Source organism: Natrix helvetica, assembly GCF_964273705.1.
Source record: "Natrix helvetica genome assembly, chromosome: 3".
In the NCBI taxonomy this organism is placed as follows: Eukaryota; Metazoa; Chordata; class Lepidosauria; order Squamata; family Natricidae; genus Natrix; species Natrix helvetica.
In genome coordinates, this window is record NC_138549.1 from 174,894,483 (window position 1) to 174,906,627 (window position 12,145).

Genomic DNA, 12,145 nt, shown 5'->3' on the forward strand with positions numbered 1-12,145 from the left:
AGGGAGTTGGGTTTGCAGGGAGGAGGAGGAGGAGGAGGAGGAGGAGGAGGAATAATGTGTGGCCCTTGGTGCTCTCTGAGCTTGGTGGTCTCCTTGCAAATGTTGACCCAATTAGGAAACATCATCAGTGATAGAAAGAAGTGGGGTGTGTTGAGAGGAGGAGGAGGAGGACGACGACAACTTTGGGGGTCCCTGGTGCCCTCTGAGCTTGGTGATTTTCTTGCAGACCTTTCATGACCAAACTAAGTAACATCATCAGTGTTAGGTAATATCATCAGAGCACTGATGATGTTATCTAGTCTGGTCATGAAACGTCTGCAACAAAAATCCCCAAGCTCAGAGAGCACCAAGGACCCCACAGGCCTTTCTCCTCCTCCTCCTCCTCCTCCTCCTCCTCCTCCTCCTCCTCCTCCTCCTCCTCCTCCTCCCCCTTCAAGCACTGATGTTGTTCCCTAGTTGGGTAATGAAACCCCTGCAAGAAAATAAGCCAGCTTAGGGAGCCCCAAGGACCCCACAGTTCAACCCTGCACTACCCACATTTTCTTCTATCAATATTACTATTGAATTCTTTCAGGGCGCTAAGCTGAGATCGGTTTAATCATGGTTTAGCCAACCAAGCATTCTAAACTTCCCATTAACGTCAACGGATGCGGTGGCTCGGTGGCTGAGCTTGTCGATCAGAAAGGTCGATCAGTTCGGCGGTTCGAATCCCTAGCGCCGCATAACAGAGTGAGCTCCCGTGACTTGTCCCAGCTTCTGCCAAACTAGCAGTTCGAAAGCACGTAAAAAATGCAAGTAGAAAAATAGGAACCACCTTTGGTGGGAAGGTAACAGCGTTCCGTGCGCCTTTGGCATTTAGTCAGGCCGACCACATGAGCACGGAGACGTCTTCGGACAGCGCTGGCTCTTCGGCTTTGAAACGGAGATGAGCACCGCCCCCTAGAGTCGGGAACGACTAGCACATCTGCGCAAGGGGAATCTTTACCTTTACCTAAAGCCAACGGAAGGTACCTTGTGCCTCATTCCTGCCCAATGGAGCCTTCCGGAGGAAAAAAGCTGGTTATGAGAATCTGGAAAGAGAAGTTCCACTTCTGCCTTTAATGACGGGCCTCATGAGGGCTAGCCACTTAATTATTTTCATCTGGAAAGCGAGCCTTCGCAGGAAAGAGCTTAGGACGCAACCCGCCCTCTCCGCAGCTTCATCCAACCGGGGATTTGAGCTAAGCCCACCTTTCCTTGCTCCGTTCAAACTGGCTTCCCCCCCCGCCATGTTGCCCCCCCTCCCCACCCCAAATCCATTTGCTAAGGGGTCTCATCAAGAGGGGCGCCCCACTGGGCTGAGGACTTGGTGGGCAAGGAAGGGGGACAGGCTCTCTGACAACCGGGGTGACGGATATGCTGGAAGTGTGTATTCAGGTGCAGGGGCTTCCAGCATGTGGGGACCATCTGATGGGGAGGGGAGGCCTGGAGGAATGGGGGGAGGAAGCCACAGCCCCTCCCGGTCGCCCGGATTTCAAACCTGCCCTGTTTGTTCTTTGCCTAGGCAAGGAAGCTTCTCTTCCGAGCCTTTACAAATTGACTCATTCTTTCTTTCTTTCTTTCTATTTCCCTCCGTCCTTCTCTTATGCTTTCTTCCTCCCTTCCCCTCCCTCCCTTTCTTCTCCTTTATTCTTCCTTCCTTCTTCCCTCCCTCCCTTCTGTTTCATTCTTCCTTCCTTTCCTTCCTCCCAGCCTTCCTCCCATCATTCTCTCTCCTTCCTTTATTTATTTATTTATTTATTTATTTATTATTCATGCTTCTAGACCGCCCCCTCTCCCAAAAGGGACTCGGGGCGGTGTACAGTCCATGCAAAATATATCAAAATACAATAAAAATTGAATATGTACAGTTGGAATGGAGGAGGTTAAAAATGGAATTAAAAGAACTGTACAAAGCAATATATATAAATATAGGATTTTGAACCCCTAAAACACACACAATAAGTTAAAAACAATACCCCTAAAATAACCAGTTAATACATTTGCCAGGAGGGACAGTTGTAATTATGCCAGGCCTGCTAATCGGAACAGGTGAGTCTTCAATTTTTGCCGGAAGGAGCGGAGGTCAGTAGTGGTTCTAATGTCGGGGGGGAGGTCATTCCAGAGGGTTGGGCCCATCACAGAGAAGGCCCTACTCCTTGGTGTCGCCCGTTGGCATTGCCTAGTGGACGGCACCAGGAGAAGTCCCTCTCTGTGTGAGCGAATTGGCCGCAGGGATGTATGTGGGAGGATGCGATCCCGCAAGTAACTAGGTCCTGTGCCATGGAGCGCTTTAAAGATGGTAATCAGCACCTTGAAACGCACCCGAAAAACCACAGGTAGCCAGTGCAGCTCGCGCAGGAGAGGTGTTACATGGGAGTACCTTGTACTCCCCATCACAGCCCGCGCGGCTGCGTTCTGAACTAACTGCAGTCTCCGGGCGCGTCCCAAGGGCAGCCCCATGTAGAGAGCGTTGCAGTAATCCAGGCGGGACGTCACCAACGCGTGAGTGACCGTGCGTAGGGCATCCCGGTCCAGTAGGGGGCGCAATTGGCGCACCAGGCGAACCTGGTGGAACGCCCCCCTCGCCACGGCTGCCCCATGGTCATCCATTGACAGCCGGGCATCAAGGAGGACGCCCAAATTGCGCGCCCGTTCCACAGGGGGCAATTGTTCGCCCCCTATGGCCAGCGATGGAATCAGCTGGCTGAACCGAGGTGCCGGTAGCCACAGCCACTCAGTCTTGGAGGGGTTGAGTTTAAGTCTGTTGTCCCCCATCCAGACCCCGACGGCTTCCAAACACCAGGACATCACTTCGACAGCCTCGTTGGGGTGGTTTGGGGTTGAAATATACAGCTGGGTATCATCAGCGTAGAAGTGACACTCAACACCAAAACCACGGATGATCTCACCCAGCGGCTTCACATATGTGTTGAACAGGAGAGGCGAGAGGACCGACCCCTGTGGCACTCCACAAGTGAGTGGCCTCGGGGTCGACCTCTGTCCCCCTGTCAACACACATTGCTTCCGGTCGGAGAGGTAGGAGCCGAACCACCGCAGAACGGTACCTCCGACTCCTATCCCCTCCAACCGGCGCAATAGGATACCATGGTCGATGGTATCAAAAGCCGCCGAGAGGTCTAATAGGACCAGGATAGAGGAACAACCTCTATCTCTGGCCCTCCAGAGATCATCGACCAACGCGACCAAGGCTGTCTCTGTGCTGTGCCCGGGTCGGAAGCCGGACTGGCGTGAGTCTAGATACTCGGATTCGTCAAGGTGTTGTGGAAACTGCTGCGCCACCACATTCTCGACAACCTTCGCTAAAAACGGAAGGTTGGAGACTGGACGATAGTTAGCTAGCTCCATTGGGTCGAGTGCAGGCCTCTTAAGTAAGGGTCTCACCACCGCCTCCTTCAAGGCGGCTGGTAAGGATCCCTCACCCAATGAGGCATTCACCAGGCCCAGAAGCCAGCCTCGGGTCACCTCCCAAGATGCCAGTACCAACCAGGAGGGACACGGGTCCATTAAACATGTGGTGGGTCGTAGCCGTCCACGCAACCTATCCAAATCCTCGGGGGCAACAGAATCAAACTCCTCCCAGGATGGTCTCACAAGACTCGCTGTTGGCGGCCCGTCTGGTCCACTGAGGGGGGCCCATCCGCTCCGGATCTGAGCGACTTTATCCTGCAGATATTCCCCAAACTCCTCTGCTCTGTCCTGCAAGGGTGCCCCCTGCGTCCTCTGTGACAAGAGGGAGCGGGTCACCCTAAACAGGGCGGCAGGGCGGTTATCCGCGGACGCAATAAGAGCAGCGCAATATCTACGTTTGGCCGCCCTTAATGCCACAAGGTAGGTCCGTAAATAGGCTCTTACCTGTGTTCGATCAGATTCGGAGCGTGAGGACCTCCACCTGCTCTCTAGACGTCTCCTATGGCGCTTCATCACCCTCAGCTCCTCGGTATACCAAGGAGCCCGGGTGGGTCGCTGCCGCAGGAGAGGTTGCAAAGGCGCAACCCGGTCCAAGGCCCCAGCCGCCGCCCTATTCCAGGCGGCCGCTAGGTCCTCCGACCGAGCGCGGGTCAGGGCTACAGGTAATGGCCCAAGCTCCGTCTGGAACCTATCCGGCTCCATCAGGTGCTTGGGGCGGTACCAGCTTGGACCATCCTCCCTTCCTTCCCTTTCACTCTTCCTTCCTTCCCTCCTTTCCTCCCTTCCACCTCCCCATTCTTCCTTCCTTCCTTCCTCCCTCCCTTCTGTTTCATTCTTCCTTCCTCCCAGCCTTCCTTCCATCATTCCTCGCTCCTTCCTTCTTTCCCTTTCACTCTTCCTTCCTTCCCTCCTTCCCTCCCTTCCACATCCCCTATTCTTCCTTCTTTCCTCCTCCTCTTTGCCTCCTCCCTCCCTCCCTCTTTCTTTCCTTCCTTCCTTCTTCCATTCCACCTCACTGTTTCCTTCTTTCACTCCTTCCTTTCTTCTCATTCACCCTTTCTTCCTCCTTCCCTCCCTTCTTTCCTTGGCTCCCTCCCAGCCTTCCTTCCTTCCTCCCTCGCTCCTCCCTTCCCTTCCTCCCTTCCACCTCCCCTATTTTTCCTTCCTTCTTCCTCCCCTTTTCGTCCCTCTTTCCTTCCTCCATTCCACCACATCTTTTCCTTCCTCCCTTGCCCCTTCCTTCCTCCCTCCCGCCCTCCCTCCCTTCCCTTTTACTCTTCCTTCCTTCCACCTCAGCCCAGTTCCACTGGACTAGATGATCTCCAAGGTCCCTTCCAACTCTGTTAATCTAAATCTAACTAAGATGACCAAAGCAGGCCTGGAAATCAAAACATATGAAGAACGGTTGCAGGAACTGTTACCTAACAAGTAATAGGTCAGAAATGGGGTTGGGTCTCCTGCTTGAGTGGGGGGTTGGACTAGATGACCTACAAGGACCCAACTCTGTTATTCTGTATTTATTCCCTATCTATCTACATTTATCTATTTACCTATATCTATCCATTCATTCATCTCTCTCTCTCTCCTATACGAAGAACGGTTAGAGGAACTGGGCATGGCTAGTCTAGTGAAGAGAAGGATCAAGGGAGACATGAGAGCATCTTCCATTCAATAAAAAATTAGTTAATTCTAGATGATAAATAAGTAGAACATTGTAGCTGCTTATAGAATGTTTTCGTTTTTAAAATGTTTATTCGTCAACAGATAACCCATCATGACATTTATTATAATATAAATATAAATGATTCTAGACAAAAGTACGTTCAAACAAATATAGTTAAATGAGAATGTTGGTATATTGATGGTATAAAGATTTTTGATTTAAAATGTACAATTCAATATAAATGAAATATAAAGAATGATTGTAGTAAAGCACGAAATTTAATTGTAACCAATCGACGTGCTTTCTGGAAGATGTAATGAAGAATGTTTTTGTGTTGTTTTTTTTGTTTAATTAAAACAATTTTTTAAAAAAGAGCATCTTCCAATTTTTGAGGGGGCTGCTACAGAGAGGAGGAGGGGTCAAACAATTCTCCAAAGCTTGGGGAGGGGCTGGGGGTTCCCAAAGCCGTATGAATCTTCCATCCTTTCTCCCGACGCATCTCCCTTTGCCAACCTTCGGCTGCCATCGGAGGCCCAAACAGTAGCTGGGAAAAGTCGAGTGGGGGGTCTCGGTGGGGTAAACAATCAATCCGGGATTCCCCCACCCCTCCCCAGGCCGCGGAAGGTTTGCAACCTGGCCAGGATCGTTAATGGGGAGGGGGAGAGGGAGGTGATCCTTAAGTGTAAGTCAATAAACAGAAAGCAGATGCGAGGCACCAGCAGTGGGCTATTCCCAGCTCCCGGGGGTCTCGTTAGCCCCTTATAACCAAGGCAAATGGATTCCAGACCCAGCCGTGTTAAACACCGGCCACCCCAGGACGCTGCCGGCTTGACCTCTGCAGCCCTCTCCAAAGAGATTTGCTTTCCCCTTCCTGGGAGGGGAGAGGGGGGGTCTCCCACAACCCCCTCCTCGGCAGGGCTGAGCCCAGTGGCCTCTGTTACGAGGCTCTGCTGGTCCTTGGGGTTAATTTCAACTGAGCCTTTGATGGCCGAGGTCGGGTATTAACACCGCCATGGGGGCACGACCTCTGGCAGCGGGGCCCTACAACTTTTCAGGCCAGGGTCCCTTTCCCCCCCCAAAAGCAGGGAAGGGGAGGGGGGAAGGGGAAAGGACCAGGTCATGCTTTCTCTTCCTCTCTCCCCCACCCCAGACTCCCCAAAAAGGGGTTTTCCTTCCTTCGTTTTTGGGTGAAGTGGATGGATGTCCTGGGGTTTTCTGAGCACCCCACGGAGAATAGAAAAGAGCTGGAAGGGACCTTGGAGGTCATCTAGCCCAACCTCCTGCTCAAGCAGGAGACCCTACACCATTTCAGACAAGGGACTGTCCAGTGTCTTCCTAAAAACCTCCAGTGAAGGAAGGAAGGAAAGGAGGAAGGAAGGAAGGAAGGAAGGAAAGAAAAGGGCATGAGAATGAGAAATGGGAGACAGATGGAGAGAAGAAAGAAAGGAAGGAAAGTGTTAGATATTAGCATATATCGTGGCAAGTCTCCCCTCTGGTCCGCTGCTACAGCGGGAAACAGGTATCGTTCTGATTGGTCGAGGGGCGTACCCGATCCCTATAAAAGGGGAACCCTCCGACCACAGAGCAAGCTGGATCACTACTATTACTAATAAAGAGCTGTTAAGTCACTTCGTGTCCGCAGTCTGTCTCTCGTTGCCCAGATTTAACATTGGCGACGAGGGTGGGATCGAGAGGCAGATAGGACGAAGAACGCTACCTCCAGAATCTCCGGATTTGATCCAGCCCAGGAATTCGGCAGAAATTCCGGCAGCCATCTCAGATCACCGCAGCGCGGCAAATTCAAACAGAGAAGATGGCGATGCACACTCCCCCCGCTCCATTCGACCCAGCAAACGACGAATGGGAAGCCTTCATGATTCGTTTCGAGTGTTTCCTCGAAGCGAACGAATACACGGGGATCACCGACACGAGGAAGAAAAACATCTTCCTCGGCTACTGCGGAAAGGAAGTCTTCAATACGGCCAGAGACCTCACCACGCCTACTCCAATACAGGCAGTATCGTGGACGGCGTTGCAACAGGCTCTGCAAACTCATTACACGCCAAAACCTTCCCGCCATGTCTGCCGCAAGGAATTCAACACGAGGAACCAGAAGGCGGGAGAATCCATCAATCAATATGTTGCAGCCCTACGAAAAGCAGCAACTCACTGCGAGTTCAGGGATCTGGACGAGCACATCTTAGCGCAGCTCATCTGTGGGTTAAGAGACATTTCGCTACAAAAGAAGCTGTTGGCAAACCCGAATTTAACCCTACAGATAGCGCTAAACGAAGCAAGAGCGTCAGAGTCAGCGGAGAAATCATCGGTGACCATACAACGAGGGGCCAACGTAAACCAGCCAGCATCAAGACAAACCAGAGTACACTACGAGGACACAAGCCCCGACTACGAGAATCCCAAGTTCGAGGAAAGTCACCTGATGCGGAGCAGTCACGTGAGACCTGGGGGGAGACCCGGATTCCGTTTGCCGCCCTGCGCAAGCTGCGGAGGGAATCACCCCAGGTCTACTTGTAGGTTCAGGAACGTTGTTTGTTCGCACTGCAACAAACTTGGGCACATCGCACGAGTGTGCCAGAGCGGAGTCCCTGCCTCACGGCAGCCACCCATGTACCGCCAACAGAAGCCCAACCCAGGGGCTTGGCGAAATCAGAAAGGGCACCCAGAGAGAAATCCACAAGTGTATACCCAGAGAGAAAATTCCCAAAGAGCTGAGCGAGCGTATCCCCAGAGAGAATACACACAAAGAGCTGAAAGAGCGTTCTATCAAGACGCTCAACGAGAGTATTTTCAGGATGTAGACGATGAGATAGAGTTGACCCAGAGAGAGGAGTTGCGAACGTATCTCACCACAATACATCAGGTCCGCCCTAAGCGGCCAAAAAGGCTGAGAGTCACAGTCCTCTTGGAGGGCTCACCCTGCGAGCTAGAAGTTGACACAGGATCGACCCTGACGATCATTTCATGGGCATCCATGAAACAGGCTATCCCTAGCCTCAGAAAGAGCCAACTACGCGCTCCAGACATCCTGCTACGAGACTACCAGGGGAACCAAGTCCCCATCGTGGGCCAAGGCACATTCCACATCCGTTTCAAGGACATCGAAGCCCAGCTGCCCGTGACCATCGCCAGCGCGCCATTACAGAACCTTCTGGGGCTTGATTGGTTTGAAGCCCTGGGGTTAGAAGTCACCGGAATCAACGCCGTGAGAAACAGCAGCGCTGAACAGATTTTTAAGGAGTTCGAGAATGTGTTCAGCCCCGGTCTTGGTAAGTATGTGGGTAAACCAATATCATTCAATTTAGACCCCAAAGTGGCGCCAATCCGACTTAAACCGAGACGAGTGCCTTTTGCACTCCGCCCAAAAATAGATAAGGAAATAGATAAGTTAGTGGAGCAAGGAATCCTTGAGCCGGTAGATCACGCGCGCTGGGAAACACCCATCGTGACCCCAGTCAAACCAGACGGATCAGTCCGCATCTGCGCGGACTATAAATGCACAATTAATGTCGCGCTACAACAGAGCGCATACCCTGTGCCTGTAGTACAGCACTTATTGCACTCGTTGGGGCCAGGAAAGGTATTTGCTAAGTTAGACATGGCACAAGCTTACCAGCAACTGCCAGTTGATAGCGCCACAGCGGAGGCCCAAACTATAGGAGCATTCAAATGCAACCGGCTACAATTCGGTGTGAGTATTGCCCCAGGATTGTTCCAGAGCGTCATGGAACGACTTTTGCAAGGGATACCGGGAGTCGTGCCCTATTTTGACGACATCTTGGTGTCCGCTGCAAACGAGGAGCAATTAAATAAAAGAGTCAGAACTGTTTTGGCCAGAATCAGAGAAAAGGGTCTCCGCCTAAAAAAGGAAAAATGCCAAATTAACGTGCCTAGCGTAGAATTCCTGGGTTATAGAATCGATGGTCAGGGAATACACCCCACTTCAAAGAAAATTAAGGCGATCCAGGACGCCCCCACACCACGAAATCAGACCGAGTTGCAGGCTTTCCTCGGACTACTTAACTTCTACAGCGTTTTTCTGAGGCAGAAGGCGACCGTTGCTGAGCCACTACACCGTCTACTCCAGAGGAACGCACCATGGAAATGGGGACGATCCGAAGCTGCAGCTTTCGCCGGGGTAAAGCGCCTGCTCACCACTGACTCACTGCTTGTCCAATACAGCCAGACCCTACCGCTGGTATTGACCTGCGACGCATCACCCTTCGGAGTTGGAGCAGTCCTCAGCCACAGGATGCCCGACGGAAAAGAAGCACCCATCGCCTTCTACTCCAGAACTCTTTCATCGGCCGAAAGGAATTACAGCCAAATGGACAGGGAAGCGCTGGCTGCTGTAGCTGGAGTAAAGCGTTTCCACGAATACCTCTACGGCCGCGATTTTGAACTAATTACAGATCACAAACCGTTGTTGGGACTATTGGCGGGAAACCGCCCCACTCCGGTCTCCCTTTCTCCATGCATGACCAGGTGGACTGTTTTCCTGGCTGTGTACTCATACAAATTGATTCATCGACCGGGCTCCACTCTCGGACACGCAGACGCACTCAGCCGTTGCCCATTACCTGACATTCTGCCAGACCCCACTCCAGAAGTACCGGTATTGCTCATTGACTGTTTGGACTCTGGACCGGTTTCTTCATATGACGTTGCAAGGTTCTCCTCTAAAGACAATGTAATAAAGCAAGTTCAAACTTGGGTTTGGAGGGGGTGGCCGAAGGGCAACGTGGGCCCGGAATTCAAAATGTTTTGGTCAAAACGGGACGAACTCTCAGTGTTACAAGGTTGTTTATTGTGGGGGGATCGAGTTGTTATTCCGTATGTTTTACGTAAAAATGTATTAGATGCTTTACATGTGGGTCATCCGGGGATCGTTAGAATGAAGGCGTTAGCAAGAAGTTACGTTTGGTGGCCAAACATGGACAAAGAAATAGAGGAGTGGGTGGCCACTTGCGACCCATGCCAGGAATCGAGACCAGCACCCCCGGAAGCGCCCGCCACAGAATGGGAGAAACCTAAAGCACCCTGGTCGCGAATACACATCGATTTCGCAGGACCATTCCAAGGTCAGACTTTCCTTATAGTTGTGGATGCATACTCAAAGTGGCTAGATGTAGTCCTAATGACTTCAACCACGGCAGAGGCAGTCATTAAGGTTCTACGGCGACTTTTCGCCACCCATGGCCTGCCCGACCTCCTGGTCTCCGATAACGGGCCCCAGTTCACGGCCATGCAATTTGAGACATATCTAGCAGGTCAGGGAATTCAGCATGCCCTCGTCGCGCCATTCCATCCGGCATCAAATGGACAGGCGGAGAGAATGGTACGATTCGCAAAAGAGGCCCTCGCTAGGATGGGTCCAGGTGATTGGCAAACACGCATTGACCATTACCTCCTAATTCAGCATATTACCCCCAGTGCAACGACGGGAAGGAGCCCCGCTGAACTACTCATGGGCCGCCGTCTACGGTCTCACCTGGACCGTCTTCACCCCAATTACTCTGCCACAGCTCCCCCAGACTCCACAAGCAAAATTCGGTCTTTTAGCATAGGGGATTCAGTATACGCCCACAACTATGCAGGGGGAACATTGTGGATGCCGGCAAAGGTCATTGGCATCACGGGTCCACGATCGTATCTGCTGGAACTGGAAGATGGGCGGAACTGGAAAAGGCACATCGATCAACTTCGGGGTCGCCTAGCGCACTCAGACCTTCAAAACGAAGACGAGATTTTCCTGCCTACAGAAAGTCAGCCACGCGAGAGCCTCATCATAGAAAACTACGACACCTGCGAACCAAGCTCGGGACAAGAAAGCACGCACGAAGCAGAGCAACCCCCAGGCAACGCAACCGAGCAGACTCCGGAACGCCCTAGCGACGAGGGTACGAAACCTCCCGAACGTGGAACGGGAAAAGCATCCGATCCGGAAACCATTTCTGACCAACCAGAACCACGACGTTCCTCCCAAGTAAGACAACCCCCAACATACCTAAAAGACTATGTTACCTACCGCAACGTTCCGTCTAGGAGGGGAGGGGTGTTAGATATTAGCATATATCGTGGCAAGTCTCCCCTCTGGTCCGCTGCTACAGCGGGAAACAGGTATCGTTCTGATTGGTCGAGGGGCGTACCCGATCCCTATAAAAGGGGAACCCTCCGACCACAGAGCAAGCTGGATCACTACTATTACTAATAAAGAGCTGTTAAGTCACTTCGTGTCCGCAGTCTGTCTCTCGTTGCCCAGATTTAATTGAAAGGAAGGAAGGATTTCCAATATTCCTTGCCAGATTCTCACAAGGAAACAAAGAACAGGAAAAAGAAAGTTGGCTTGTAATCTTATCTAATCCTGTTCTCAGATCATCCATGCTGGAGACTATATCTTGGAGCAGTGAGTTCCACAGTATGACTCTATATATTCCCTTTCAGTACAGCCAGATACTGTATTTGAACCAGGGAAGAAGATGGGTGGACTCTCTGCAAGGAGGGGGGGAAGAGGAGAGGCCGGGGTCGTTAATCTCGGGACGGGGGTTCCTGTCCGTCCGCCCACCTGTCTCCCCTCTCGTAGCCTGACCTGGAAGGGCCGTGTGGACCCCCAACTGACACATGACCTCAGCTGCCCAAACCCATCGGTTCCAGGAGAGAACAAAGGTGCTTGGGGGGATCCGTCCTCCTTCTCCTCAATCTTGGATCTTGGGAAGATTTCCTCCAAAGACAGCTGTGAAATTTGTCTCAGGATTGCTTTTACGAGGAGCTGAATTAGCCAGAATACATTTCATACCCCTATTCTGTTCTGTATTCTATTTGCTCTATATTCTATTCTATTCTATTCTATTTCTATTTCTATTCTTATTCTCTAGTCTTATTCCATTCCATTCCTATTATCTATTCTATTCTATTCCTGTCCTGTCCTGTTCTATTCTATTACAGTTCTGTTCTGTTCTGGACTGTTCTCTATTCTTATTCCATTCTCTTCCATTCCTATTATCTCTTATCTTC